Genomic DNA, 6,533 nt, shown 5'->3' with positions numbered 1-6,533 from the left:
ATAAAGGTAAGAGTTGGGAATCGTGTATCACAGCCTTTCTTACAAGAAGAGGGAGTTCCTCAGGATAGTGTCCTTAGTGTCACCCTCTTTGCTATTGCCATTAATGAAGCAATAGAAAAGATATCATCACCAGTAAAAGGCTCTTTATTTGTAGATGATTTGGTTCTGCACTTCACAGGATATGATGCAGAATCTACTAGCAGGTTCACACAGAGCCATCAATAAAGTAAGCAAGTGGGCTAATGAGCAAGGATTTTGATTTTCCAAGTCTAAAACTGTCGCTATTCGGTTTTGCAAACACCGAACTAAGGAAACCATTCCAACTCTTACCTTAAATGGAATTACAGTATTTTACCTTACTCTACTGAAGTAAAATTTTTAGGAATGTTCTTTGATGAAAAGCTCACTTGGAATAATCATACTGACCAGTTAAAAGTGAAAGTGAAGAGATCACTAAATATTTTAAAAGTAGTATCTAATTTTAATTGGGGTGCTGATAAGAAATCGTTGCTAAGGCATATAATGCAGTATGTTTACCTAAGTTAGACTATGGCTGCCAAGTATACTCATCTGCTTTAAAGACTAAACTTAAGGAACTGGATGTTGTGCATAATATGGGGCTAAGGATCTGCACTGGTGCTTTTAGAACTTCACCCATTGAAAGTATTTATGTAGACTCCCATCTGCTACCACTTGACTTAAGAAGGCATGAATAGGTCTGAGACACACCATGAGGCTGAAAAGCTCAAAGGAGAATCCTTCTTTTGAGATCTTAAAGCAGTGTGACTAAAGTCTTTTTGGATCTAGATCTTCAATACCATTTCAAATCAGACAGCTGGGTGAACTGGAGGATGAAAGCATAAAAATGCAAGAAGATCCTACAAGTTAAACATCCGGCTATCCCTCCATGGTTTATTCCAGCAATAGATGTCTGCGTTAAGAGACAAAGAAGAAAGATCGTCCAGAAGAAGTCAGAAACGAGTTTTGGATCATGATGAGAGGTATATAAATGACAGAAAATCTATACTGACAGATCAAAATCAGAAGATGGAGTGGGATGTGCAGTGGTGTGTGAGGGGGATTCATATATAAAAAAGTTATCACACTCCTCATCCATATTCACTGCTGAAGCAACAGCCATAGCTGATGCTTTAAATCTTGCATCTGATACAAAATTTAAATCCACAGTAATATATAGTGACTAAAGGAGTGTTTTAGCAGCACTAAAGAAGTTTAACCCTACCCATCCCTTAATTCAAAAAGCTCAGGAATGGCTTTTTTATCTTTCTGTTCACCACAAATCAATAAATTTTTGTTGGATTCCTGGGCACACTGGTCTAGAAGGGAACGAACTGGCTAATAGTAAAGCAAAGGACGCTGCAAGATGTGATTTCTTAACTAATGAGGTGCCACATTTGGATAAGCGTCCAGTTATCAGACGATACATTCTTTCAAAATGGCAGCAGAGATGGAGTAACGCCATTTTATCCACAAATAGGAGGTACAGAAACATTAGAAAAAGTATCGATTTTTGGAGTTCGGGTTTTAATCGTAACAGAAGATTTGAGATCATTCTAACACGGCTTACGATTGGCCATACCTGCTTCACTCATAGCTATATTTTAGAGGGAGCCAGTGCCCCAGTTTGTGCTCACTGCAGTGGTCAGCTATCTGTTGAACACATGTTGGTGCACTGTCCTAAATTTAATCGCCTTACGGCAAAGTACTTACTAACTGGGAAGACTATTTTAGAAATTTTAAATGATGACGTTGAGGTAGATAACCTTATGGGGTATCTGAAAGAATCTGGTTATTTTAATGAGATATGATTTTAGTATATTTAAAATAGATTTTAGTCATATTTATTTTATACACTAAGTATATATTTTGAATATAAAAGTTTAATATATATTTATTTTTTGTTGGTTCTATCTAATATCATTCTTCATTTTTTACGTTTATATTTTAACACTGAATTTTACTAAATTTTTTTAAGTATGTCACCATTCACCTATGCACTATCAATCATATCACTAATTTATATATTTCACCTTCATTATGGCACTGAATAATCCTGATGGGTTCTGGCGCTTGGTTTCAAGAACTAAATTTCATAATCAATCAATCAATTCAGGGAAGACATAAGTATGTTCCATCTTTAGTACTAAACTGCGACTTTCATAAGTGACCTTGACTGCACTTCTTTGAGAGATAATGGTTCTTGCAACTTTCGTAAGATGACCCTGATTGCACTTCTTTGAGAGATAATGGTTCTTAGGTAACAACTCATACTTCAAAGGCAGATTTGGGGTCTTATATTTCTTTGGTTTAATTGTGTACATAACATGACTGGATAGTCTGGCCAAAACTAGTATGTATTATTTGTAAATAGGGCATATCTCCACTTCTCGAAAGAAGTTACTTCAGTGTCCTCTATGGAGAATCCTTTAGGTCCCCAGCAGCATAATTTTCTTCCTTTACTTTTCATCAGTTCCATTTGGAGCCTATCCACATACCTCTCCAGATAATAATCATGTCGTGCTCCAATTCCCACCCTCCACTTAGAGTAAACCCTTTTCTTCCACCCTGACAAGTTCACCTCTTCTTTCACCCTTCAAAAAGTCTAGATGTGTGATGCACTGATATGTTCGGACATTCTTACATGACTTTCCAAGATATCAGGTTTCCCTTGAGCGGGGAGCTATACTCTACACAGATATTTAGTCTTCCACAGTTCAATTTTTACTAGGCCTACATAATGTTTTTTTCCCACTTAATCTATAACTAAACTTGAAAATTTAGCATTTACTTTCTCTTTATTAGTTTATTACCACTGTTATTTTAGTCAAGGCTTTTTTTTTATTCAGAAAAGCTCCCCGAATTTTTCCACCTACTGAATTCTCCTCTCCCAGTGATGCTGTTTCTTTCTCACTACAGTAATCTCCTATTTATTTTTATATGCTGTCTTCCAATGTATCCAGCTATTGTATTAATCTGGTGCCTACTGTTTCCTTACTGAACTTTATTCAAAGACTTCCACTCCATACTTTCAGAAGTTTTTACTGCTAATCTTTCATTACAAAAAATCCTTTATCAAAACTTTTTTAATTAGTCTTATTTAGGTCCTGCATTTTCATGAATTTCTAAACCAGATTAGTGTTTTTTTTTACCTACCTTGCACTGTTTTTATTCCTAACTGAATCAGTTTTTTTTTTAATCTCTCCGATAATGTTTATGTTCATAGGTAGGACACAATCTTTCATCAATATGTCCCATAAAGTTTTTATTTTTAACTAACAGTCTTCTGCTTTTGCCTGTCCCATTATGATTTTTATCCCTAAGAGAAAGTCTTCATTTTTAACTTATTACCCTTATCAAATCAGTCTCTTTTCTTTTATCTGTATCTGTCCTTTAATGTTTTTTATTTTACCTAATATAAAATTTTTCTTTTATATCCACCTGAAATATTGTTGAACTTAACTCAAATTTGAAAATACCTCCAAAAACAAGGTCAATGAAATGGTCTGCTGTTGTAAATGTCTCTAAATGTATGGACATTTAAATGCCATTTTTAAAAAGTGCAACCTCAAAAATAGACAATTGAAAGGTTTGCTGTTAATGGCCTCCAAATACACAGCCAATGGAATGGCCTATTATTAAAAAGGCCTCCAAACACATCAAAATTAAATGCTGTTTCTATCTGTCAATAATTATTCTACTCTAACCTAAGGCATAATCTTTTCTTTTACTGTGTATGTACCATATTCCTTTTTGACCTATATCATTTCTGCAAGAAATTCTTAACAGAGTTTTAATTATTACACCACGGGATAATGAACCATTTGGAATACAGTACTGAATGATGATATTTCATAATTAAGGAACGATTATACTCAAGTAGGAATCTATTTCCATTGAGTAAACTGCTGTATGGATCTTGAGTAGGACAATTGTAGTATGGTGATGGCAAAAGTGACAGCAAGAAATATGGCTGTGGAGTAAGATTTAAGTGTTGATATCTAGATGTGAAAGAGAGACTAGAGTGTGCAGATGCACATGAGGAGAGTGATCTAAGTGCAGAAATGTGGATGCAGAAGAAATATTGGTATAGAAGTTTGGATGCAGAAAAGATTTGGGTGTATAAATGTGGATGCAAAGATTTCTGGGTAGAAACTGGGATGTGGAAGGGATTTGAATGTGGATGTAAAGGAGAGTTCAGTGAATGCAGATGTGGATAAAAGATGTGTAGAAAAGTGGATGTGAAAGAGAGAACTGAGACTACATATGGAGATGTGTTAGAGTAATTTAAGTATATGAATCGGGATGGGGGGGGGAGATTTATGCATAAAAATGACAATGTTGAGAAGGGATTTAAGTGTAGAAATATGGATTATGCATAAGAGAAATCAGAGCAAAGAAATGTGGATGCAGAAGGCATTTAATGTAGAGGTCAGAGGTGGAAGAAATCTTGTGGTTGAAATATGGACACTGAGATGAGACTTGAATGTGGAAAAAAATCCTAGTGCAGAAGACTAGGTACACAGAAAACTTGGGGAGGAGGGATTTGAACCTAGTCATACAGATATGGAGTTATATAAGCTCTAGCATGTGTTATGGTCTAAGAGTAACAAATGACAGAATTTCAGGCTGGAAACTTCAATCGAATTTTATGCAACATTTTAGAGAAGTTAACTTCAATATTTGGGACTAGAGTTGATAAGGGATTGTTTGGAGAGCTGGTTTGGCACAAAAAAATGAGGTTGGGGGACAGACTTTTTAAGAAAGGTGACAGGAAAAGAAGGGGGAGCAAAAAAACTGATGTAAATAAATCTTATGGTCACAGTCATGGGAGACAGCACACTGAAAATGATGGTATAGTATTTAAATGTTTTGCCCTAAAAATATAGTTTTACTAATACTGTTACCACTTCTACTCTTATCACTGTCAATGATGACAAAAACATCATCAGCAGCAATTATTAAAACTTATTGTAATAACCATTGATATGCATCACTGGTAAAACAAAACACAAAAATGTTCTGTTTCATCTGAACTACCATACTTAAGTTCAGACTGTAATTCTCATACTTATCAAGTCACTGAATGATAAGGTCTTAGGTAGTACATTCACGCATGTCAGCACATTTATTATGACACATCAAACAGCACTGATGGTCAATTGTTTGGAAGGAGATAATACAGGGTAACAACAAACCATTCAAACCTAATATATTTATATATATATGTGTGTGTAACTAGCTGACCAACCCAGTGCTGCCCAAGAAAACTCTGAATGACAACTGATAAACTCTCTTTCTCTCCAAGTCTCCCTCACTCTTTCTCATCCCTAACACCCCCTCTACTCTCTCTCTCTCTCTCTCTCTCTCTCTCTCTCTCTCTCTCTCTCTCTCTCTCCTCCATTCTCCCCCTCCACTCTCTCTCTCTCTCTCTAGATCTCATTGTCCTGTTAAGACAGTTGCTTCAATTACATTGCCAAGCATTTTTGACATTTTATATTTCACCCCTTCTCACCCCATTCCTATTGGGTATGAACTTGGACTTAAAGGGCATCAGGAGTGTCACTATTCATCTCAGCAACCTCAAAAACTACGGATTAGACACTAATAACCATCATTTTTGACATTTTATTTTTCACCCCTTCTCACCCCCTTCCTATCAGGGCTGAACTTGGACTTAAAGGGCATCAGGAGTGTCACTATTCATCTCAGCGACCTCAAAAACTATGGATTAGACACTAAGACCTGTCATTTTCGGTTATTTTTGCGTCATCCTCTTGCCACCCTTTCTCACCCCCCCTCCAGTCGGGGCTGAACTTGGACTTACAGGGCATCAGGAGTGTCACTATTCATCTCAGAGACCTCGAAAACTATGGATTGCCACACTAATATCAGTTGTTTTTAAGTTATTTTTGTTCCTTTTCCCAACCCTGCCCCCTTTGGTGCCAGTGATGTCTTACCCCCACAGTATTCTTTTCCTGATATTAAGTCACATATATACCGAACTGAGATGATAAACCAGTAGAGTTTATTTAGTTAATAAGTCTACGGGCAGAACCAGCCCTATTCCAGGGAAGCCCTTCCCATCCCCACCATCTTTGGTACCCTTTGGTACTAGTGATATCTTACCCCCACAGTATTCTTTTCAAGATAGTAAGTTATATGTATAACAATTTTGGTGGAAACTGCTCAAGATGCATTTCAGAGTTATCTTGGAACATATACACACACAATGCACATCCATTTATCTATCTATCTATCTATCTATCTATATATATAAATATATATATATATATATATATATATATATATATATATATATATATATATATATATATATATATATATATATATATATATATATATAATATATACATAATACTGTATATATATAAATATATATATTATATATATACAATATACATATGTATGTTTATATATATATTGTATATATAATATATATTTATTATATATATACAGTATTATATATATTATATATAAATATATATACTGTA

The sequence above is a fragment of the Macrobrachium rosenbergii genome, chromosome 10, assembly GCF_040412425.1.
Source record: "Macrobrachium rosenbergii isolate ZJJX-2024 chromosome 10, ASM4041242v1, whole genome shotgun sequence".
Lineage (NCBI taxonomy): Eukaryota > Metazoa > Arthropoda > Malacostraca > Decapoda > Palaemonidae > Macrobrachium > Macrobrachium rosenbergii.
The sequence above is the reverse complement of the archived record's forward strand: the minus strand, read 5'-3'. Positions refer to the sequence as shown.